Source organism: Macaca nemestrina, chromosome 3 (assembly GCF_043159975.1).
Source record: "Macaca nemestrina isolate mMacNem1 chromosome 3, mMacNem.hap1, whole genome shotgun sequence".
In the NCBI taxonomy this organism is placed as follows: domain Eukaryota; kingdom Metazoa; phylum Chordata; class Mammalia; order Primates; family Cercopithecidae; genus Macaca; species Macaca nemestrina.
The window spans coordinates 65,678,612-65,704,055 of NC_092127.1; the positions used below are offsets into that span (position 1 = coordinate 65,678,612).

Sequence of the window (25,444 nt, forward strand, 5' to 3'; positions counted from 1 at the left end):
ACCAAAACCAACCAACACACAAACAAGCTGGGTGTATTGATTTTCAGGTATTCCTTTTAGCAAATCTCTATTATTGATTAACGGTAAAAGTATAATTACGTTTGCTCTGGCTACTTTAAAGTTTATTCAAAGGGAAATTTGGATAAATTAGTGTGGTCTTTCTTCCACAAATGATATATTAAAGTTCAAGTAAGAATTTGGGAACTGGAGTTACACTGGAAGAAATTCATAGTGTTTTGAGTAAAACAGGATTTTACTTAAAGTGATCTCACTATACAGGTTGAACAGCAGACTAAAGGTGAAAAGGAGAAAGATAAATGATAATTTTTCAAAATTTCTCTCTACATGGCCCACAAACCAAGCCCCATGACTTTCCCCTTAGAACTATATGAGACATTCCCTGAATTGTCTTGGGGCGGTATCCACTGGAAAATTGTTTAAAACCCTTAAGCTTCAGCTCTTTAGTAAAGGGATCTAAGACTGTAGTGAGCACAGTGGGGAGGCAATCCAGTTTAAACAGGACAATCTTTAAAATGCTCAGGATGCAGTTGCATTGGGAAATTTGGAATTGGAGTGAAGGATGTTGTGCTACAATAAAGTGAAAGATGAAGAGAAGATGTTTAAGGAGTAATTAGATCCTTAAGGCCCTAGATGCCTTCTCCTGCTTTATGACTTTAGGTAGCTACTTTTTTCTGCATCCTTGAAAAAATACTAAGGTTTAATGTCTGGAGAAGGTAAAAGGGATATTGTCTGGACAAAAGGATTCCAGGCATAGTTAAACAACTGAGTACCTAATGAAAATAGGGAATTACATGACATGTATGCCGTCATTAGCCCTTCCTGATCACCCTGAAATGAAGTCAAAGTCCTCAATCTCAACCACATGTCAATGCTTCCAATCAATTTTTACTCCCCCAGCCTTAGTCATTAGCAGAGATCCCAGTATTGTCATCTGAGAAAAGCTTCTTCCATATAAGATAGAGACTAAACAAACCAAAAAGAATAAAAGAAATTTGGAAGAAATAGAAACTACGCAGAGACATTTTTTAAAGGTAGTTACTAAAAAAAAAAAGATATCAACAGAAGATAAGAAAATAAATTGCAGCCCTGAAGCCAGATGGGCATCCTCCAAGGAAAGAAATATGTCGAGAACAAAAAGTAGCTCTTAAAATGTAAAAGAAAAAAGAAAACAATTTAAATATTTAAAAATAAGATATTTAAAGGAAACAAAATAAGTACAATAAAATAAAACATGTTTTAAAATGTTAAAGTAAATTTAAAAGCATATAAAACATAAAGTTATGGAAATTATCCTAGAATATAGAACAAAAGAACACAGAGATTAAGACAGAAAGGTAAGAAACTTGAAAGTACATTCTAGGAGGTTCACCATCAGAATAATAGGAACTTCAAAGAGGAAAAAGAAATATAGAAAATGAGGTGATCAGAGGGAGAAAATTATTAATAAAATAATTCAAGAGAGTATCACAAGATTGAAGGACATGATTTTCTATAATGGAAGGGTATACTTAGCTCCCAACACAATGTCAAAAGTAGATCTACAGCAAAGTACATTCATGTAAAATTTCAAAAACATGCAAAGAGGAGATTTTAATAGATTCCAGATAAAAATGGAAAAAACAAACTAACCAACAAAGGGAAAAGCTGGTTACATGCAAATTGCTGGGAATCAGAATTGCTTTCATTCACTAACATCACCACAAGAAATTAACAAAATGATTTGAAAATGCCTTCAAAACACAGAAGGAAACTTATTTCCAACCTAGATTCCTGACACAAAAATGACAGTCAAATAGAAGATTAGAATAAACACATTTTACATATAAATTATCTTTGAAAAGTTATCTCTCACCTTTCTTTCTCTCTCAAGAAGTAGCTGTGAGCTGCTCTAACAAAAAGAGGAGCTTGGCCACTAAGCAGAATACACAAGAAGAGAGAGAAAGGAAGGGAATTTCCTTGACTGTAAAGGGAGCGACAAGTCCAGATTGCATGGCAAGGCCTCTTTCCTTTTCATATGTGCCAACATTCAGGAACAGTGAGAGTAGATGGAGACATCATTGTTATTGATGCAATTAATATTGGTGATGTCTTATGACTGAGACTACAAAGTAGAAGAATAAAAAAGAATGTTCCTAACATGAATGATTGCAGCGATGTTTGATATCTTTCTGACAACTTGACAAAACCTTTTGATCTCCATAGACTACAACAGAGAATACAGAAATCTTTCCATAGAAGGAAATTCCCTTATATAGCGTATGTCATCAAAGGTAAGAGCTTTTCATTTTAATTCGCAATTTTTATTTGCAATTTATCCCAAGGATAAACTTGAGAATCTAATTAAGTATCCATACATACAGCTGAGTCATCAAATGGCTACATTCTCAAAAAAAGGGCAAATGGAAACCAAACCTATCATGCAGAGAGATAGCAGGAAAACTGGCTGGTCTCAAACTTGACATTGACACTACTTGGAGAGAAAAAGAATCTCCCCCAAGAATTTGAAGCACAAACCATTACTCACATGGGATTGTGGAGCGAATTCACCTTATCAATGAGGCTCAAAAAACAACAGATTTTTAACCTCTCTGATTTAATTTAGAGAGTGCTCAAGCAGATAATTTAAGAATAATCTCAGGTTGGTAGCATTTCTAGTGACTGACAAAAGCAAATGCAAATCTTCTTAAGGAGAACTCAAGTCTAAGAACTCGTGATTGTAAGGTGCATCCAAATTTCACAGTTGTGAAAAAAGGAAAAAATAAGCTCCCTAGAATCCCTGACATATGATATGTAAGTGCTTGTAAAGGCATGGAATATATCTGAAAGCAGGCATAGAAAAGTGGGGAAAGGCTACATCTGCTGAGAGACGTCAGTTTACTTTGGGAAGGGGTATATGGAGATTTACTCTTCCCTATTTCCCCCTTTATTCATTGTGTATGCTCCTGTAACAAATTACCACATACTTTGGGGTTCAAAGCAACACAGGCTTATTACCTTAAATTTCTGGAGGTCAGAAGTCTGACAAGTGTCTCCTTGAGCTAAGATCAAGGTGTCAGGAGAGCTGCGTATCTTCCTGACGGCTTTAAGGGAAAATCCGTCTCCTTGCCTTTTTCAGCTTGTAAAGACCACTCATATACCTTGACTTGTGGCCCCTTTCCTTCATCTTTAAAACAAGAAGATCATGATTCTCTGACTTTGCATCTATTCTCACATCTCTCTGTAACTGCAGCCAGGAAGTGTTCTCCAATTTCAGGATTTATGTGATTAGATCAGTCCACCAAATAATCCGGGATAATCTCTCCATTCCAGGACCTTAACCTTAATAGCATCTGCCAAGTATGTGCAAGGTCCTTTTTCCATGTAATGTGACATACTCTCAAGTTCTAGGAATTAGAGTATTGACAGCCTTGGCTGAGATGGGGGAAAGGGGCATTAGTCTGCCCCTACTCTATTGTCTTCTTTGATTTTATAATATGTGGTGCATTATCTACTCAATAACTGAAAAAATTAAAATACATTCTCTAAAAAGGAAATTACAAATGCCCCTGATCTTGCATCTCCAGTTCTAAGATTTTATATATATAGTAAAAATGTGAAAAATGAATGGGGTGTGCATAAGATTATTCACTGAAAAATTTTAATATCAGAAGATTGAAAACATCCTAACCATACATAAAGAGAATAATGAAATAAATTGAGTCCACATACAAAATGGAATCCTATGCAGCCACTTAAAAAGACGAAACACATTATGTGCTCATATGGAACAATCTACATGGTTAATTGTTAAGAAAAAAAGGCAAGATGCAGGAACTCTTTGGGTGTGTGTATGTGTGCATGCACGTACTCGTGCACACACACAAAATGTGTGCATTTATTCACTCAATTATATAGCCATAAATTACTGCACAAAAGATACACAGGAAATTGATAACAGTAGTTTCTTCTGGAAGGGAAGAAACAGATCCAGGAGAAAGTTATATGAGAAAGGTTCTTTACTATATGTCACTTTGTATCTTTCAGAGTTTAAGCCATTTATTCAAATTTCTCACTTAAAATATGTTTTAAAAACACATAACACTCAGGTTAGTGTTTAAAACAAAATCCAACTATTAATTACTTAAAATACTCAGACCTCAAAAATATACACAAATAGTTACCAATAAAAGTATAGTATTATATTTATGAGGTAAAAGGTAAGGAAACTAAGGAGTAGTAAATTAGACAAGGTAAAAATTCAAGGCCAAATTTAATAATCAAGAATAAAAGACAGTTATTTCACATTGTTGAAGGGTATAATCCTCAAGGAAACTGTGAATGGAGAAACAATGTATTGAGTAACAAAGCATTATATGTGTGCACTTTTGGATTGTATAGGTCTTTATCCATGAAACAAAAAGAGTTTGAAAATAAGAAAAAATTGACATTAAGACCATGGTTGAGACAGGTTTAAAGACCTAAAGCACTGTGTAGCAAGTAAATAAGTTGAATATAAACTAGTTTTTGTAATAAATTGATAAGATTTGTTACACATACAAACACAATTCCAAAAATATTTTCATTCTCTAAACTTGGAAAAAACCTGTCTAATATAATTTACTTCACCAAATATAATATCGCATAACTGAGGATATTTCATAACTCTTAACACTTAAGGAGAATTGTGGTGGATCTGCCATCCCTGAGACAGCCACCAACTATATTGAAGTAGGAATATTCAATGGACAACTAGAACTATTGACTTGCTGATTACCCCTTTCTTGTTCTCTAGTTTTATAACACATTAACTTCCAGTGTGAACCTCAGAAAAATAGAAAAAGATTACACGTACGTAACTTCAGGGTAACTCATAAATGTTAATACCATAAATATTAAATATGAGTATGTCAAGAATCTGCTGAATAATAAAAATGTTATGCAACAGAGAGCAAATAAATGTATAGGACAGAAAAGAACCCTCAAATAAATGACCTAAAATGAAATATGTCCAGGCTTCCTCCTCTTGACACAATGGTTTAAAAAATAAAATCAAACTAAAACATAAGGAAAGTAAAAACACTTTAATAAAATTTAAGTAGGCAGGGCTTAGCTAATCTTAAATACAAAGTCACAGTTTTAAAATGTTTCATGATTAAATGAGAAAGAATGACCATAAGTAAATTGCATTAACTTTAGAATTTTTTTTTTTTTTTTTTTTTTTGAGATGGAGTCTCGCTCTGTCACCCAGGCTGGAGTGCAGTGGCATGATCTCGGCTCATTGCAACCTCTGCCTCCCGGGGTTCACATCATTCTCCTGCCTCAGCCTCCCGAGGAGCTGCGACTACAGGCGTCCACCACCACGCCTGGCTAATTTTTTGTATTTTTAGTAGAGACAGGGTTTCACCATGTTGGGCACGATGGTCTCGATCTCCTGACCTCGTGATCCGCCTGCCTCGGCCTCCCAAAGTGCTGGTATTACAGGTGTAAGCCTGCGTGCCTGGCCCAACTTTAGAAACTTTATAAGCAACAATGAGCAATTTTCAGAGAAGAAAGGAAATAATAAAATTAAAGGAAGTATTGACAAATTAGAAAGCAGAAATACATAAAAATTCAAACTGTTAATTCTTAAAACTAAGCTAATAAAATGCATATGCTGACAAATTGAGTGAAAAAAGGAAAAACCAAATAAATCTGAAAATGAGAAATATGTACATATATTTATATCATCAAGTTAGAATGAATAGACTATGCATGCAATATTTATATTTTCACACTATAATATACAGAATACTGACACAGGATTCTTTCCATGCCACTTCGGCAGCCACAAATCTCCACAGCCAGCAGTGCCCTGCCTGAGCCTTGCTGGGCTCTGGGCTCACCACTGGGCTCACTCCAACCACTCGGGCCAGTAGGAAGCACTCTGCTGGCACTGCCACCTTGGAGTCCACACCTGCCATGGCTCTGTGCTGATTTGGGCATGATGGAACTGTCTTCTGCCTTGGGTACTGACATCTGGACAAGGAGAATGTGGTGGCACCCAACCCAGAGATGCCAGCAACCATGGAACCCCAAGGAGTATTATGGCTCCTGCCCAGGGAGTCCCAAGACCTGAGCCCCCAAGGACTTATACAGCTCCTTCTCTTTTGTGCTGCCTTCAGTGCAGCAAACAGGGCAGGGACAGCGTGTTACAGCTCATTTGTGTTACAGCTTACATTTGTTTCCACCACCTACAGAGCAGTATATGGGGGCAGGGGCGGGGGCATGTTTCAGCTTGTTCACTCCTGCACACTTTGGAAAATGCGGGGCATGGCACAGCTCAATTGTTCCTACCATCCACTCTGGCCAGCGGCTCCTGGACTGACCTGGTCCTGCCCTCCGCTGGGTCCCATCATGTGAGGCAGCAGCCCAGTGCCGGCAGAGGGTGGGAGGGCTACAGTGTTACAGCTCCTTTCACACCTGCCATTTGGCAGGTCTCAGGTTCTTGTCCCATGTCAAAGAAGAACAAGGTTACGTCAATACCAGAGAGTGAGCAAGGCGGAGAATGACTTTATTGGGCAATAGAGCAACTCTCGACATGAGTGGGGACCCAAAGTGGGCAGTTCTTTGTGTGAGACGGGGCCCAAAGGCAGGTAGTCTCATGTATATCTGAGTCCAGTGTTTTTATGGGCTCAGAATGGGGGAGTTCATGCTGATTGGTCCATGGGTGTGCCTGGAAAAAGCACCATTCAATTTACTAAAAGGCATTAAGTAAGTTCTCACTGTCGTCATGAACTCTATCTGGAACTGGCAGCCCAGTTTTCAGGCTTCTGGTTGTCTTTGGCTTGAAGGTTGGGTTTCACAGGGGACTCACCCTTGTCTGCCTAGGAATTTGTCTGTCTCCTGCTGCTGTCAATACTGTGATAGTCACCATGTAGATACAGGCTGGGAAGATATCTTTCTGCTTATTTAGGAAAATAATTTGCATACATATGAAACATAATAGTTCAAATTATTACTAAAGTAATATGTATGTATTGCAGTAGTCAATAGTATGTAAATTAGGAAAAGACAGAGAAATCTCCCTTGGTGTGATCAGGGAAAGTATCACAGTTTCCAGCCAGAAATGAACTGAAACTTGAAGTAAAGGGAAACTGAGGAGGTACCGAAATACCAAGGATTCTAAAGCTTTTCATGTTCCTCCTCTGACTAAGCTCAAGGGCCAAGAGTTAAAGGAAAGACATTAAAATTTCACCACTTCCTTAGCCAGCCTGTTCAAGGTTTCAGACAAGGATTCTCTTGAATTTCACCTCCTGCCTCTCTTTTCCACTCTGAATCATACATGGAATATAGATAATTGTCAAGAAGAGAAAATAGCTGGTATTCCCACCCACTCCCTCATGTCACATGACATAAACATTCAAACACTGAATTAGGAAAACTGATTGGGGAAAGAAGTTGAGAAAGAAAGTCATTAGTGTATCTGAATTTATCTTTAGAAGTGTGAACTTAACAATCCAAACCTAATTAATTCAGGAACTCTATTAAGTGTTCTTAAAAGTCTACTGTGTGTCCAATGATGTGGACAAAAGCTTACCAGAAGTCCTGAGATTCATGCCAAAAGTAATGTAGGCAAGTATCTATCAAATATTGAGTACCTCTTATAGTGCAGACAAAATTATAATAGCTTTTCATATATTATCTCATTTAATTTTCACGAAAATGTTTGAGTTCATTTGATAATTGAGAAAATGTATATTGGGATACATTGAAATAATTTACCTGAATTTACAAAGGAAAAGAGAGCTAGAGATTCTAACCCAATCCTGTTTAACTCCAAATACCGCATTTTTCCTTCTCGAATCAATCTCATATTTATTGTCATTTTAAATGTGTGTTGCTTTTTCCATCTGTCTTCTCCTTCTCCTTTTTTATCTAGAAGAGCTTCTAATTTTCTTATTTATTTTTTCATTCTATAGACCTTAGGCTCAAGATCACGCTTTTATCTCTCAACTGTAACTAAAGTTTATCTCGAATCAGAAAAGCAGAGACAAATGTTGGAAGGCTTCTGTGTGTTGCACACCAGCTATTTCCTCAGGAAAACAATTACTGAGTATCTTTGTAATGCATTTCACGTCTGTTTATAAATGTAAAATTGCAATTATTCTTGTTTTTAATGACTTTCTTCCAACAAAAGATGTGTTTTATTCTATTTTTTCTTTCCTGACTTTGAATGATCACATCCTTCAAGAAACCAATGTAGAATTATGCCTCAACCTTCATTTCCAAGTTTAAGGCCAACCTCTCTGCCTTTTCTTCAACACTATAAAAAAGTTAATGTGTTCTCCACAAATCCTCAAACCATCTCTACATAGAGAGTATCCAGAATAAAGTATGAATGATAGATGAACAGGACAGATGGATGGATGGATGGATGGATGGATGGATGGATGGATGGATGGAAAAACAGATGGATGGAAGGATTCAGTATGCATTCACAAACTAATTTTGACTATTATCAAAAATTAGGTTATTCATAATAATTTGGCAACTTCATGTATTGAGTATCAATACAGGAAATATTATACATTTTCATCTCATTTAAGTCTGGAAAATATATGGACTATTAACATAGTGTAATAACACAGAAACAAGATATATGATATATTGAACCATAGGTTCCATTTTCAGTGGGGTATGCCCATGAAAAATTTTTACTACAGTAAGTAACGTTAGTAACAAAGTAAAATTAAATATTTAGATGAGACTACAAGTAATTTTGGCTTTATAACAATCTCTCTCCCATTTGAAAGAAATGTTTCCTCATTTAATGTAGAGACAAGAATCTCATTTTCAAGGATTGCTTTGAAACTATTTCCTCAACAGCTTGGTACAGGTATTAACAGGAAAAAAGAATATTGGTGGGATCAATCCTCTACTGAACAAGGGAGGATGTAACAGGACTACTGGTAAAATATGGTCTTCATCCAGAAGCAGGAAAAGACAGATGAATCATCAAACCCATGGGAGAGAAAACTGGATATTGTGCATTAAGTTGCTGAAAGTGACATCATCATATAACCCAGCTATCTCATTGCAAAATATATAGATTTTTAAAGAGTATTATTGGTACTTTAATTCCAGCTAAAGTCAGCAAGTGATGTTATGAATTTCCACTCATTTGGGGCAACAACTGAAAGTAATTGAAGTTTTAGAAAAAACATATGCAATTGTGAAATGGTACATCAGGGAATTAGACATCGTTAATTATTTTTAGAGTGGTGTTCTCACGAAGCTGGGATGAGGAAGATTCTATTTGTTTCCAAATAAATGTTTACAGTTTTGTAGTATATTGAAGTAAAAACAATGGAAATCAATATAACATGTCTAACAAATGCAGGTGTGACATAATTAATGAACCTCCTGACACTGGCAGTATTTGACTATTTTTACCTACAAAAATGACAATTTCTATAGTATCCCAATATATCCTGCAGTAGATTTTACAAATTTAGAAAATTTCTAAAAATTCTAGAAATTTCTAAATTCACTTTTAAAATTACGCATCGTGTTATTTCAATTTTTGGTGTAAATTGTGTATCATTGCTCCCACACCCAACATCCAGGCAGGCACTAAGTAGGGATAAATCTGTCATTCTAAGATAAGATATGATAAAAGTTACAGTCATTCTGCTAACTTAGAAATAAAAATTTTTTTAAAGGGGAGAAGGAAGCAAGAAAATCAGAGGAAACGATGCTCTGAAAAGTAACTGCATCTTAAATATATACATATTTTTATAAATATAGGCAAGGAAGCACTCATGAGTGATATTGATTTTAAAGGAGACCCAAAAGGAAGCCAAAAACTTTGAAACAGTCGAGGACACAGGATGAAACCTAAATGTTGTGTGCAGTGATTCCTTTCAAATTGTTCTCTGCTTGTTCTTAGGGGAGATCGGGGCTTGTTATTTAAAGCTATTATTTTTTTTTATAAGCCCCATGAAGTTCAAATAAAGTAGAGTTCAAGAAATAGCCTGAAAGACAGACACAGGTACTTATTTCCCGGTTTTGTTCAGGTAGAAGAGCACCTGGATGCTGTGAGCCATTTTATAGAACACCATGAAATGTGGAATTATTAAACCAAATAATTATTAAACTCAAATAAACTAAATGTATGTCTGTGCCAAATCAAATATTGCATTATATTTGGGTGTAGGAAAATGTTTTAAGTTATTTTTTAAAAAAAGAACAATTGAAAAAGGTAGGTCCATTTTATATATTTTCTCTTCAAAAATTGCCATCATTTGACTTTCATGGTAAAATAACTTGACTTGGTTTATGAAACAGTTGAGTTTTATGGCAACTGCATTTCAAAATAACTATTCTGAACTATTCCGCCTCTTTCAAAGGATTGTATGAAAATATAAAATAATAATTTGCTTAAAGAAAGCAAAAAAAATGTCCTATCTTTAATTTCTTTTCAAAATTTTATTTAGGGTTTTTCGATTTTTGTTTTAATTGGAAAAAAGATCCCCATCTAAAAATATTCCCCTTTCAACAAGAATTGAGTTCTAAACCAATATTAGTCATCATAGAGGTAGTTTGATAGCTAACTCTAAGATATATCTCTCCCCTTTATAAACTTTAAATTGGATAGGAAGGTTTATTTCAACTTAGAAGCTTCATATCATTTTCTCCTTTCTTCTTTTCCTAATTTATAACCCTACTCTGTAAAGCTGGCTGCTCAACTGGCTATTTTTAATGTGAAAGAAACTAAACAAAAGCCCTTACAGTGCTGCTCAAATATCTAATATGTTAAACAAAAGTCTACTGACACAGAAAAATAACCAAACAACTGCTAATGATTTTCCTATAATTTCCGTATTTTTATCCAGTTTTTCCTGAAGGTCTCGCCAAATTCCAGGGGATGTTTTGGTTTTCTCACTCTGGACATTAGAGCCATTCCTAGTGTGCAGCTGCAGCTCATTTGCAGCAAGGGTGTCCGTAAAGCCTAGCAGACCCTGTGCCTGGGCACTCCTCCTCCCTGACTTTTCTTAAACTGGTTTAATCTGTATATGAAAAAGAAGCCCTCCTAAGGTGGTTTTTATTGAACAGAATAGTAGCGGCTTAAAATGGAATAGAAATAGTGTTCAAGTGGGAAATTATATGAGACATGTATAGATAACACTTAATTAAAATTATCTCCTTAGTTCTGTCCAACAGAGGCTTGCTATTAGTGGACAAAGAGAACAGCCTGTCCCATGAGTCTAATCTAATATATAGCAAATGAAAATAATTTTCTTGTATTTAAGGTCAGAAAACAATCACACTGCAAAGTCCTGAAATGAACACCAAGATATCTTGATCTGGAAGATATAATCATTCATATTTCTAATTAAGAACTTTCAGGATTATCAAGGCTCTTGCCTTGAACCTAACCCTGATCTTTCCTTACTTCAAATCTCTTACGTGCCATACCTAAACGTTTGCTATTCTGCTATTCTAATTTAGAACATTAAATGCTTCTCTGTATGGATAAGGGTCTGGATTTAAATGTGCCATACAGAAAAAAACAATCCTCCTATTGTTACTTGAGTATGGACTGACACTCTCTGTACATTGTTTTGACTATATTGCTGTTAGGCTAAATCACTATTTTCAATACATTGGACAATAATGGAGAAGAGATAGTGCAGACAAATCAAGACTGTTGGCATAATACTGCTTCCTAGCTCAGTCTGCCCTCCCTCCAGCCCCCAGCCTCTGCCCTAGCCCTTGTAATTCAGCAGTTAACACAGAATCACATTAATAGTGTCTTGGGCTATGGCAGCACAAGTCTTTGCTAAGGCTTTTATGACCTATGTTTGCAAGTCTGTGGATTGTAGTCATGTTAATGGTAAACACTTGGTGCCCTCAGAGAAATTTCGCATTAATAAAACCTACAAAGCACAGTACTGTTTCTTTGAAGTTGCTGCTAAACATGTAATATTAGCTTGTGAAGCATTAGATGAGGAAATGAGCTCGATAAGGACTCCTGCAGTAATAGCTCTAAATTGATTATTTCCTTCCCAAAATAAACTTGTCAGGCAGCCCTGTGGGCTTACTTCCGAAGACTTGCTCTGCCCAGGAATTTTATCACAAGGAAATGAACAGCAAAAACCCAGACAAATATGATAAGGCACATTCACAAGATATTAATACAGTTATGAGATTCAACTTTTTCTTAATGAAACTAAGATCTCTTGAGAACGGCCATGAGTTAGATATTCATTAATTGCATCCCAAACATGAAGGAAGAAAGAATGGTGTCTTTTAATGCTATTATATTACATAGTCAAGCACAGAAAATTCCAAGTTAAGTAGAAAAGAAAGCAAATGCAAACCTGTGTGCATTGTAATGTGAACATTTTCACATTTATAAGTCCTACATAAAAACTTATGTAAAGAACAATTTTTCAAAAGATGTCCAAAGAACACACCCTTGAATTTAATAATACTTTATTTAGGTGTCATTCACTTGCATCTTCGGTTTGAAACTAGAGGCAAAAATTTGCATTTTCTGTGGATAACCAGTTTTTAAAATTCTTTATTAAGATCTTTTGGCAATGTATCTATATCAAAAAATATTTCTTTAAAATAAAAAAAGAAGCTGATTCAGGAAACGCATTTTCAGTATTCCTCAGACTTCTTCAATCGGTATTAGCCACACACAGAAAAGAAGGAATTTGGAAGTGGGAATTCTTGTGGTTTGGGTTTCAATAAAGAAGAGATCCCTTTTTACCCAGAATGACAATGTGACAAGGATAGCTCTGTTTAAACACATTGTTGCTGCAATTGTTTTCAGATTAGTGTATAAATATTGACTTTTATAATTTGGAATGGTTAATTTTCCACCTAAATTTGTAGTTCTTCCCACATTCATTCTGGTCCAAAATTGAATCCAATTATTTCTTAGGATATTTAAAGAAAAGTATTAATCTAATAAAAGAACAGAGTTAAGACCACGGGAATTATTATCACTCTCTTTTCCTTTCAGAAAATACAATTATAAGTGTCTGGAAACATACTTTTTATTGTAGAAAGCGCGTTTAAATAAAGTAAACCTAGATCTCAAATGCCACAATTCCCATTTACAAGACTGACAATTGCCATGGCTTTCCCTTTGCGTACTACCTTTGAAGAAGAAGTAAGACGTCAAAGCCATGGTTTTGTTGTGCTGTATATTTTTGTAATTTCTTCTGTAGACCTTAAAACATACAGGTTGCCAAGGCGGTAGATATAAAATATTTTTATTCAATTAGCATGTACGTCAATAAATGTATATGCAAAGAATCTTTTTGCCTTCTTACTTTCTAGCGCCATAACCATGTTTATGTATAAGTTCGGTTATACATAAACGAGCAACTAAAAAGAAAAAAGCACTACTCCTCAAAGAGCTTCCTATTTCTGAAGCGACTTAGATAAACTAGACAGGTAGATACACACATACCTACATACATACACACACATAGTACATACATACATGCATAGGTGATTAATAGATAAATACATAGATAGGTTACATTGGCAATAGATAAACAACAGTAAGGAGATAAATTTAAGCACAGAAGAGATTAGGTAGAAAATTTAAACAGGATCACTTAGGAATGCTATGGATTGAATTTTTTGTCCCCCACTCCCAAAATCAAATGTTGAAGCCAAATCCCCAACGTGATGTTATTTGGAGGCAAGGCCTTTGGTCATGAGGATGGAGCCATCATGAATGGGATTAGTGTCCTTATAAGAAGAGACGTGAGAGAGCTTGCTTCCTCCCTCTCTGCTGTCCACCAGGTGAGATACAATGAGAAGATGGCTATCTCTAAACTGAGAATCCAACCAGGCTGGTACCCTGATCTCAGACTTCCCAGCCTCTAGAACTGTGAGAAATAAATTTCTGCTGCTTAAGCTATTCAGTCTATAGTATTTTTGTTAGAGAAGCCCAAACTGAGTAAGACAAGGAAGGTCTCACTGAGAAAATGACATTTTTTAAACGAGATGAAAGAGCTGAGGGAGGTAGGATGAAGACACTGAGAGGAAGAGCATTTCAGGAGGGAAAGCAGAAGTGCAAAGACTCCACAGAGAGCACGTGCCTGTGTGTGTCAGGAGTGAGGAGGCTGGAAATGCTGGAGCAGCCCATGGGTGAAATGAGGCACCTGATCCCTTAAGAGCTTCTTCTCTGGCTGAGGTGTAATGCCATTGGGCGCCTTTGAAAAAAGAAGTGACATGGTCAGAATTATATTGTTAGAGGCCATCCCCTAATGGTATTCAGTACCACAGGCAGACAATCGTAAACAAGGCCAAAAATCACGGTTATCATTTTTTCAAGACAAAAAGAAAAATCGTCATTATCATATGTTGCTCCTGCAACATACGTGTCTCTTCTTTACCTTCCAAATTATCGTCAGTAGGAAGATAAGGGGCAGAGAAAAAGAAAAACACCCAGTGGCTGTTAGAAAAAGCTGGGGGTTAGAATGACATCCATGCACAGCTGCAATGCATTTTTCAAGTGTGAAAATTGCATAGAAGCAAAAATGACTATGTCAAATGTAATTGCTTTGCATTCTCTTTCCTAGGTTTAAAGAATCTATAAATTCGTATTCAGAAGTTAAGCTTACATTTGGAAAGTGACTAGAATGTTTGGCTTTACAGAAATTTTCTAACCTTTTAAACTGATACAGAATGCAATTAACAAGGCTATTTCAGATCAAAATCCTCTACCCAATAGGCCATGTGTCATGGCCATATTCAGCCACTCTGTTCACCACAATATTCATTATTAAGTGATGAGCTACCCAAATCTCAGGAAATGAGATTTGAATGTCTATTGTTAAATCTTATAATGATGTTATCGCCCTTGCTGAGGTTTATTCAAGTTAAATATGAGAATTTGTGACTGAAAATTCCACAGTACTTTCTCTTATTGTGAAGCCTTTCCAAACTATTGCCTTGGTCCTGCAGTGTACGAAATTATTTCTTCAAGTTCTGAACCCTGTTCTCCACATACGAATTCCCAATGTTTGGCCCTACAAATATCCAGCATCTTCAAAGAGTAAGGCAGATAATACCACTGGGTAGGAACAGGGATCTCTCAAGGGAGCGAAAAGAGGCCTCTCACGCAGGTGCCCTGGAACTTTGGGCAGATGGCAATAAGCACTAAAACATTGCCGTAATGAGCAATTGCTGCTTTCAGAAAGATGTCCCTAGTTACTCTGTCTGCCCAATGGGCAAACCATTGACAGCCATGTTATGCAACCAGTGTATTGTACCTAATGTGACCTGAGTGTCAACTTGTTAGCAACATTCTGTTGACCTTTCCAAAGACAGAAGAGGGGATAGAAAGGGAGAAAGAAAGAAACAAAAACAGAGAGGGAATGAAAGAGGGAGAGGGACAGACTAAAAAGTTTTTTTTTTTTTTAAATTTGGGGGAAAATAGCCTTTTAATAATCCCAGTCAATTAGCATCGGTATACCAATTATTGGTTTAGTTTCAGAATAAGTTGGTTATCTTAAGAAAGTCAATAAATAACACATTTCATGTTGTAGAATTAGTCTTTTTATAATTAGGGTCACCCTAAGCCAAGAGTGAAGTCCATGACTGTGTCTTTTATAAGTCTTCCATATCTGCTGGCAACTGCCACATTGGGTGTCCACTTCCCAGGTTCCTTGTTTGAGTGAGAAGCCCACAGCTGACAGACAACTCATAAGTTCTATTGCTTTGCTGACCTAGTTGTGTATAGCTTCTTCTCTAGCCAGTTTCACAATTTAGCTATTTTACTTAATTCACTCAGGTTCAGGCTTCCTATGCTTTCAAATTAATCTGATAAATTAGTCTGTGCTAATGGGTTGGGATTATGGCTAAAAGACTCTAAGTTTCTTCATGTAAAAAAGAAAGGCAGAATTTTTTGAATTTTTATTTTTATATTTCCATAAGTTATTGGGGTACAGGTGGTATTTGTAAGTTCTTTAGTGGTGATTTGTGAGATTTTGATGCACCCATCACCTGAGTAGTATACACTGCACCATATTTGTAGTATTTATTCCTCATCCTCCTCCCAACCTTCCCCCAGAGTCTCCAAAACCCATTGTATCATTCTCATGCCTTTGTGTCCTCATAGCTTAGCTCCCACATATCAGTGAGAACACACAATGTTTGGTTTTCTATTCCTGAGTCACTTCACTTAGAATAATAATCTCTGATCTCACCCAAGTCACTGCAAATGCTGTTAATTCATTCCTTTTTATGGCTGAGTAGTAGTCCATCATATATACATTCCAGTTTCTTTATCCACTCATTGATTGATGGGCATTTGGGTTGGTTCCACGATTTTGCAATTGTGAATTGTGCTGCTATAAACATGCGTGTGCAAGTATCTTTTTTGCATAATGACTTCTTTTCCTCTGTGTAGATAACCAGTAGTGGGATTGCTGGATCGAATGGTAGTTCTACTTTAAGTTCTTTAAAGAATCTCCACACTGTTTTCTATAGTGGCTATACTAGTTTACATTCCCACCAGCAGTGTAGAAGTGTTCCCTGGTCACCACATCCATGCCAACATCTATTGTTTTTTTGATTTTTTTATTACGACCATTCTTACAGCAGTAGGGTGGTATCGTATTGTGGTTTTGCTTTGCATTTCCCTGATCATTAATTATGTTGAGCATTTTTTCGTATGTTGGTTGGCCATTTGTTTATTTTATTTTGAGAATTGTCTATTCATGTCTTTAGCCCACTTTACCTACCTATCACAATGGTTTCAGCCCAATTAGACCAACAGATATTTTATAATTCTGCATTCACTGTTTGGAAATTAAACCTGTAGGTAACATAAACTACCTATGCATGTTATTTCAAAAAGGGAATGCAATGTATTAGTTATAATATAAAGAAAATAAGAGAGGGTCATTTATATAAAACTAAATGTTTCTCTATGTAAAGCTCTGTACTCTAAAAGACAAAGTGAAGTAGTCAGATGTTTGCATTTTTATGTGGATTCATGGTGACTAGAGCATCTGTAAGTGTAGACTGCTATAAGAAGTGCTACTGGTAAACTCATTCTTCAAAATGGTGAACAACTTTAAGTAGAGTTCATGCAAAGCAAAATTCAATCTTTCCTTGATTTATGCAATGGTTGTTACTGCAGACACACTCAAGTGTGACTCCCAATTAGTTACACCTCTTTACAATCCCCTCCTCTTGAGTGTAGGTGGAACCTGAGACTTGCTTCTAACAAATAGACTATGACAAAGTTGATGAGATATTAATCCAGTGATTATTGCCCACCAGGTGGCAAAAATGAAAGTATTTAATACATGTCATTAGGGTTTCTCAAAGTTGATTTTGAGTTCATTAAGAAAGATATGATCTTGACTTGGCCTGACCTCATCAGGCCAGCCCTTTAGATGAGAGTCTAGAGATCAGAGAGACTGGAAGCAGCAGTTATCTCTATTGCTGGCCTTGAAGAAGCAAGTTGCTATGAGTTCTACAGCTGCAAGGATATGAATTCTGCCACCATGTGAACTCAGAAGAGAACCTAATCCTTAGATGAGACCATATCTCTGGTCAATATCTTAATAGCAGCTATGTGAGACTTTGAGCAGAGGACTCAGCTAAGTGTGTCCAAACTAGTGGCCTATAACACATAGAAAATGTGAGATAATAAATGTGTGTTTTTTCAAGCTGCTAAGTGCCTATGATTTGTTACACAACAATAGAAAACAAACAGTTACATTTTTCAAATAGTGAAAAAATAAAGCATACAAAACTCACTTCATGTATATATATGTAAAACACAGGTTGAGATTCACATGATTCCAAAGTTTTCACCGGTAATAGCATCCAATGTTAGTCAGAACATGTGAGAATTCTTCCTTGTATAGGCTATCCCTCTCACTGCAAGATGTCTGGCATTTCTGGATCCTAACCACCAACTACCTGTAGCATCCCACCAATCACTATGTCAAAAGAAAAAAAAAAAGATTCCAAAGCATTTCAAATTCCCACTTTGGAGGCTCTATTTCGTTAGGTAAGCTTCAATGGCAGATGAAGATATTGAAAGTCTTTATTACTGGAGCCAAGGTTCTGATTCTAAGATTTAGGCAAAGTCCTTCCATTTTGGGATGAGGGGAGATTAATAACAACCTTCAGAAACTGATAAAACAGCATGAGATCCATTTCCCTAGAGGGCAAAATGGACAGAAAACAACAACAACAAAGTTTTAGGTAAAATTGTAGGGCATACTGGATTTCCTGAAGGAAGTTATTGTTCCTTATGAACACGTACGTCTTACCCTAAGGGTGACAACATCAGAGATGACTGAAGAAGGTAAGGCAATGGTAAACAATTTGGGAAAGTCTTTTTTGGAAAGTGAAGGACTTTAGAGTTTGTGTTCTTCAAACGCTGTCTTCTAGGTTATTAAATCAGCTAGCCAGACACCAGATAATAAGACGTCATCTTTCTTGTTTGTTTGTTGCCCAAGAATTATCTGAGAAACTGAGGAAACTTGAGTAGATTCTTGAAGATAACAAAAGAGTAATTACAATCATCTCAGTTTTACCAAACATTTAATTAAAAACAGATATAGAAAAACATGTGTTTCTTATCCTTCAGTTGTTTTATAATCAGCAAGGAAAATGAGAAAGTAGCAACTCAAAAAATTAAGAAAGCAAGGACATTTTAAAGAAAGCATTCTGAGGTGCAAAGGAAAATCTTGGGTGCATAAACTGGAAAATAAAGGTGAAAACAATAAAAATCAACATTATTAACATTTTTAGGGACTTTTTGTTTCCATGGTCTATGACTATTTTGTTGAATATATATCCCTAATTTTTTCCTCATTTAAATGATCTGATTTGGACTGCCATGATATTGTTTGACCTTTTTTAAAATCAAGGAAAGTTTCTGCCAGAAGTATTGCAATTTTTCCCCAAAAAATGTCAGTTGTGTTTACTTTGTTGGTGATTCTTTTCATTTATGTTTTCTAATATGCTATTGTTTATATATGGAAAAACATTTTCCTTATTAAAAGTTTTAAAAAGAGCTGTGACTCTGAATTTTCCCAGCATCTGATTTTTTTCTAACTTTTTGTTTTTTAAATTTCAGGAGTACATGTGCAGGTTGGCTCTATAAATAAATTGCATGTTGTGTAGGTTTGGTGCACATATTATTTTGTTAACCAGGTGATACCCATAGTATCCAATAGGTAATGTTTTGATCCTCAGCCTCCTCTTACCCTCCACACTTAAGTCTCTTTGTGGGTCTCTAAGAACTTGTTTCATAAATCTATGTGCTCCTGTGTTTGGTGCATATATATTTAGGACAGTTAAATCTTGTTAAATTGAAACATTTACCACAATGTAATGCCCTTCTTTGTCTTTTTTGATTGTTGTTCGTTTAAAGTCTGTTTTGTCTAAAATTAAAATAGCAACTCCTGCTTTTTGTTTTGTTTTGTTTTCTGTTTGCTTGTTAGATTTTTCTTCATTTCTTTACTTTGAACCTATGGGTGTGGCTGCATGTGAGGTGGGTCTCTTGAAGACTGCATAGCATTGGGTCATGTTTCTTTATCCAACTTGCTACTCTGTGCCATTTATTTGCAGCATTTAGCCCATTTACATTCAAGGTTAATATTGATAGTGCAGATTTGATTCTGTCATCATGATGTTACCTGATTATTATGCAGACTTGATTGTGCAGTTGCTTTATAATGCCAACAGTATAGGTACCTAATTGTGTTCTTGTGAAGGCCAATAATGGTCTTTCATTTCCATGTTTAGCACTCCATGAAGGACCTCTTGTAAAATAGGTCTGGTGGTAATTAATTCCTTAGTATTTGCTTGTCTGAAAAGAATTTTACTTCTCTTTCTCTTACAAAGTTTAGTTTGACTGCATATTAAATTATCAGTTGGAGTTTCTTTTGTTTAAGCATGCTAAATACAGGCTCTAATCTCTTTTGGCTTGTATGGTTTATGCTAAAAGGTCCATTGTTAGTCTGATCGGCTTCCCTTTGTAGGTGACCTGCCCCTTCTCTCTAGCTGCCTTTAACATTTTTTCTTTCATTTTGACCTTGGAGAATCTGATGAGTGTGTGTCTTGGGGATGGTCATCCTGTATAGGATCTCACAGGGGTTCTCTGAACTTCCTGTATTTGAATGCTGGCCTCTCTAGCGAGGTTGGGGAAATTTTCATTGATATCCTCAAATATGTTTTTCAAGTTGTTTGCTTTCTCTCCCTCTTTCAGGGACACCAGTGAGTCTTAGATTTGCTTTTCTACATAGTCTCATATTTCTCAGAGATGTTGTTCACTCTTTTTTATTTTTTCTTTATTTTTGTCTGACTGATTTAGTTCAGAGAAGCAGGCTTTGAGCTCTGAGAATTGTTTCTCAGCTTGGTGTGTTCTGCTGTTAATATTTGCAAATTGTATTATGAAATTCTTATAGTGTGTTTCCAGCTCTATCACATCAGTTTGATTCTTTCCTAAAATGGCTATTTCGTCTTTCAGTTCCTGTATCATTTTATTGCAGTCCTTAGATTCTCTGGATTGGGTTTCAACTTTCTCCTAAGTCTTAATGATCTCCATTCCTATCCATATTCTGAATTCTGTCATTCTAGCCATTTTAGCTGGGTTAAGAACCACTGCTAGGAAACTAGTGTGGTCATTTGCAGGAAAGAAGACACCCTAGCTTTCTGTTTCCAGAGTTCTTGCCCTCATTCATTCTCATCTGTGTAGGCTAATGTTCCTTTAACTGTGGAGTAATTTTAGTATGGTCTTTGTTGACTTTGTTTCTGGATGTTTTTAGAGGGACAAGGTTTTGTGCTGGGACTTTATTTGTAGCTGAAGTCTTGTCTTTGGTTTCATGGGGTGAGGGAATAATATTAGCAAAGTAACTTTGGAGCTGATTTTTTGGCCCTGATTTTTTGGCTGTGATCCAGTAAATGGTGTTTAGGTGCACCATCCAATAGGGAAGCTGCTGCTCAGCCACTTGGCTCCTCTGTATTTCCTCATGTTTGTAGCCATGCTTCCTCTCAGTTCTCTGAGAGTGTGGCCTCCTCTCCCACTCGAGTGCTGGAGGCAGATTTTGGCTTGGTGTTCCTGGGCTGCATACCACAGTCGTAAGGTAAGCTCAGGTTTTATGTTCCCTTCCTAGCTTGCAGGCAAAGGAGAAGGAAACTTGGCAGTGTCAATGGCAGAGGGCCTTTCACTCATCTCCTGGTGCTCCACCCCAGAGAAATGCAGAGCCACTACCAATCAGATCAATCAGCCTTGGGTGGAGTGACTACACTGTGGCCCAAGCTATAGGACCCTGCCTGGTGACAAGCAGGGGAGGTGGGGGCTCACAGGGAAGACAGATTGGTCTCTTCTCCTTAGGATGCCTGTGGTGGGATGGAGGTGTGAGTAAAGCAATCAGAGTCTTTGCTCCTTCCCCAGCCCAAGGGCAGCAAGGGCAGTACCAGCACAGTGGCAGTGGCAGAGAGGCCTTCACTTGCGTCCGTGAGATCCACCCCAGAAACACAGAGCTGCTGTCAATGGGAATGTTCAGCTTGGGGCTGGGGAGTGGCTGCACTCCTGACCCAAGCTGGGGGCCCTGCCTGATGAAGAGTAGGGAGTCAGAGACTCACAGGGAAGAGAGACTGAACTCCTCCGTGTATGGTGACTGTGGCATGCTGGAGGCACAGGTAAAGATCTCAGGCTCTTTATTCTTTCCCCAGTTTAGGTCAGCAAGGGTAGAACTGCTGCAGTGGTAATGGCAAAGAGGCTGTCAGTTGTCTCTGGAAGCTCTACTCCAGGGAAACACAGAGCCACTACCAGCAGGAATGCTCAGTCGGGAGTGAAGTGGCTGCTCTGCAGTTATGATCTGGGGGCCCTATCTGGTGAAGAGTAGTGTGTGGGGGTTCACAGAGAAGAGGGTCTGTGGCTGTGGTGTGCTGGAGGTAGCGGTGACAGGTCCAGGCCCTTTGTTCTTTCCCCAGCCCATGAGCGGTAAGGGTGGTACCACTGCAGCTGCAATGTCAGAGGGGCTGTGGTTTGTCTCCGGGATTTCCTCCCCAAAGAAACACAGAGCTGCCACCAACTCAAGTGTTCAGGATGGGATAGGGAGGTTGTGCTGAGGGCCTGCTCACTGAAGAGCAGGAACCCATGTGGAAAACAGTTTGGCCACTTTTCTGTAAGGCAGCTGCTCTGTGCTGGGGGCCTGAATTAGTCCTTTATCACTTCACTTCCTCCAGAGCCTGAGGGCAGTAGGGGCAGGAGCTGCAAAGCAGCATAACTGACAGGTCTGCCTACTCCCTCTGGGAGCTTCACCCCAGGAAAGTGCCAGGCTGCTACCAGTCAGTGAGCTCAGGCAGGGCTGACCTGGCCATGCTAGAGTCCCAGGCCCTTGTCTAGTGAGGTGCAGTGGAGGTGAGGCCGGCAGTCAATTCATTCGTCAGTCTTGTGGATTCAGCCCCTATCCTGGACATATGCAAGGGACTTTGACCTCCCCCATTGCCAGAGCTGCAGGGGCTGGTGCCGGGTACCTGGGGATCCAAGGCCCCTGAGATTCCACATGTGCCTGAGCAGCAGCTCTGCCCAGATTCCAAGTATCTCTCTGTCAATGTGGAGGTCCCAGTGGGTGACATCATGGGGGAATCTCCTGACACTATGGTTACAAAGGTCTGTGGAGGAAGTTGTGTTCGGGGCAGGGAGGGGGTCTCATTCAATCAGAGTTTCCCCACAGTGGGGAGTCTTCCCCTGACACCATGCCAATCCCAACTGGGCGGCTGTCCTGACTCACTCTTCTTTGTTCTCCATGGATTGCCTTACTTCCTTTAAGAATCCCAGTGTGTCCACCTGGACCATCCAGTTGAGGAGCTAGTGTTTACGCACCACTCGCTGCTCTCCATGAGAGCAGTGCACACTAGCCACTTCTAGTCAGCTACCTTGACCTCCTCTCCCCTAAGTTTTTAAATTCATTCTTTTAGATTTTCTGGGTTAACAATCTAATCTTAGAATCTGGACTTCATGCATATATATCTTACATCTTATACTCTTTTTCCTTTTGCTTTTTTCTAATTGTATTGCCAAGTATCATCACACAAGTTAAAATATGCTTTTCAGTGAATGAACGTTAAGCAGAATGTTAGCTTTCCTTTGAGGCAAAACTGTTTTTAGTATGTTAAAACCATGTCCATCCACTCCTATTATATTACATTTAAATCGGGTTGTCAATAAGCTAATATTTACTAATAAATGTTAATTTAAATGATACTTTTTACATCTACTGAAATGTTTTCTTTCACTTCTGTTCTATTAATATGATATACTGTAAGTTGTAAACACTTGCTGTGGAAACAGTTGTGTTTTAATAATATACACGTGGAGTTTAAATGAGAATATTTTAATTACTTGTCATTTAATAATTATTATGTTCTACCATAAAGCTAATTCATGAAAATGTCAGTTATAAAGTCTGCCAACATGGGAAGCTTCAGCATTGCGTACTCATCTGAGTGTAAGTTCAAACAGCCCAGAACCTTCCATGTCACTTTTAGTTGCCTGTTTGTGTCTCCAATTCCTTGGCTGCATAGTTCCTTGTCTCAATAGCATATTCAAAATAAATAATAATTAGTGAAGTGAAAATGAAAAAAACACTTTGAATTACTTCAATTATGTCATTCTATGGGAACACTTAGTATTTTTGTGCTTAAAAATTAAAACACCAAAACTAATGATTTGTTAGTACAAATGAATAAAATTTTGACTTTTAATGTCTTTCCACTTTATCCATTTTAATTGCTATGTGTTTGCTTTTTTAACAACTTTATTGAGGTACAATTTGCACAGCAAAAGAATCATTCATTTTAAGAATACAATGATTTTTCACAAATTTAGAGTTGTGAAACCATCACCACAACCTAGTTTTAGAGCATTTCTACCAGCCCTAAAAGATCTCCTGTGCCCTTCTTCAATCAGTCTTCATTCCTACCCGCAACCAGGGGCAATCATTGATCTGCATTCCAACTCTACAGATTTGCCTTTTTTGAACTTTTCAAATAAGGGGAATTATACACTATGTAATATTTTGCATCTCACTTCTTTCAGTTAGCATGATGTTTTTGAGGTTTATCCATGTCATGGCATGTATCAGTACATCATTCCTTCTTATTGCCAAATAATATTCCACATATAGATATACCACATTTGTTAATTCCTCTACCAACTGATGGGCATTAAACTGCTTTCACTTTTTGGCTATTATTAAAAACGCTGCTATGAAGATTGGTGCACAAGTCTTTGAATGGACATGTGTTTTCATTTATTCTTGCATAAATACCTCAGAGTGAAATTGCTGTGTCAGATAATAAATTTATGGTTAACTTTTTAAGAAACTACCTTGTTTTTAAAATAATAAACAAATCATAATAATAAAATGGTGCATCAGGGCTATGACCTAGTTGCCTAAATTTTAGCCTTTATAGATATTTTGCTTCTCTTATAATTCATTTATTAATTGCCAATTATATAGATAACTTATATTAGACTGTAACCAAAAGTTCAAAGTTTCATTGCTATGTAGCTATTAAAATTATTGAATTAATTGTACTTTGTTCTTTTTATACCATTTAATTACTTTATTTTTCCTTCTATTTTTTCTTTTTTCATTCTTGTTTTATTTATTTTTGTTTTAATTGGTTTGTTTTAAATTTTTTTGTATTTCTAAGCTATATGATTATACATATAAAGCATAATTTAAAAATCTATCCATTACTATTACTCATTTCATTTTATGAAATTTACTAAAATAATTTTCTAGAATAGAGGGAAGATATTTGAAAATGATTTACTTCAAGTGTCAAATACATTAGGTATACCAATAAAATTTGATAACTAAAAGAAACCAACAGCCCTTTATGTAATTATTTGGTGATCGAAAGTTATTTGTCTCAAGCTGCTTCTTCTTCTCTGCACAGACATTGAGAACTGCCAATTTCTTTTAATAAAAAAAAAATAGAGAACTGTTAGGAGTCATACCAAACATTTTCATGGAGGAGAAAAACAGTATATTAGAAAAAAAAATGGAAGAAAAAACTAGTGTGTGAGAGGAAATGTAAGATTAACTAGAATTTGGTAGAAGTCACTGCCTAGTCACCAAGAGTATGGTCAGTCAGCAGATAGCGCCCCCAGTTGGTTCCCAAATGGCCATCTTCAACTGTAGAGATCTGGCTAAGATCACACCCATGTGTGAGTGCCCACTGTGGTGACTGAGCAAGGCAGGAATATCAAGAACTGATTTTCAGCCCTGCAGAGGACAAAAACTCAGCCATTTGGGCCCAAAATGGGACCCCGGCTCTGTATATCAGTACTCACTCCAGAGCACCCTGCCATTTTGGTGCATCACAGTTGTACTTCCTTTGCCCCATCCCACTTCTGCCACCTTCCTTTCACATTAATTGA

The 25,444-nt window shown here is 37.1% G+C and overlaps 1 long non-coding RNA gene across 8 annotated transcripts in view; it reads right to left on the reverse strand.

Moving 5' to 3' along the window:
- LOC105486124 (uncharacterized) overlaps positions 1-25,444 on the reverse strand; it is a 329,958-nt gene that overhangs the window by 16,757 nt on the left and 287,757 nt on the right. For 7 of the 8 annotated variants that reach the window (XR_011620988.1, XR_011620989.1, XR_011620987.1 and 4 more), the window contains one exon: positions 18,665-24,980. The exons of the other annotated variant lie outside the window; for it this stretch is intronic. This is a non-coding gene — a long non-coding RNA (uncharacterized lncRNA). Of the gene's footprint in view, positions 1-18,664; positions 24,981-25,444 lie in introns of those variants that run through there. 8 annotated transcript variants of the gene reach the window in all.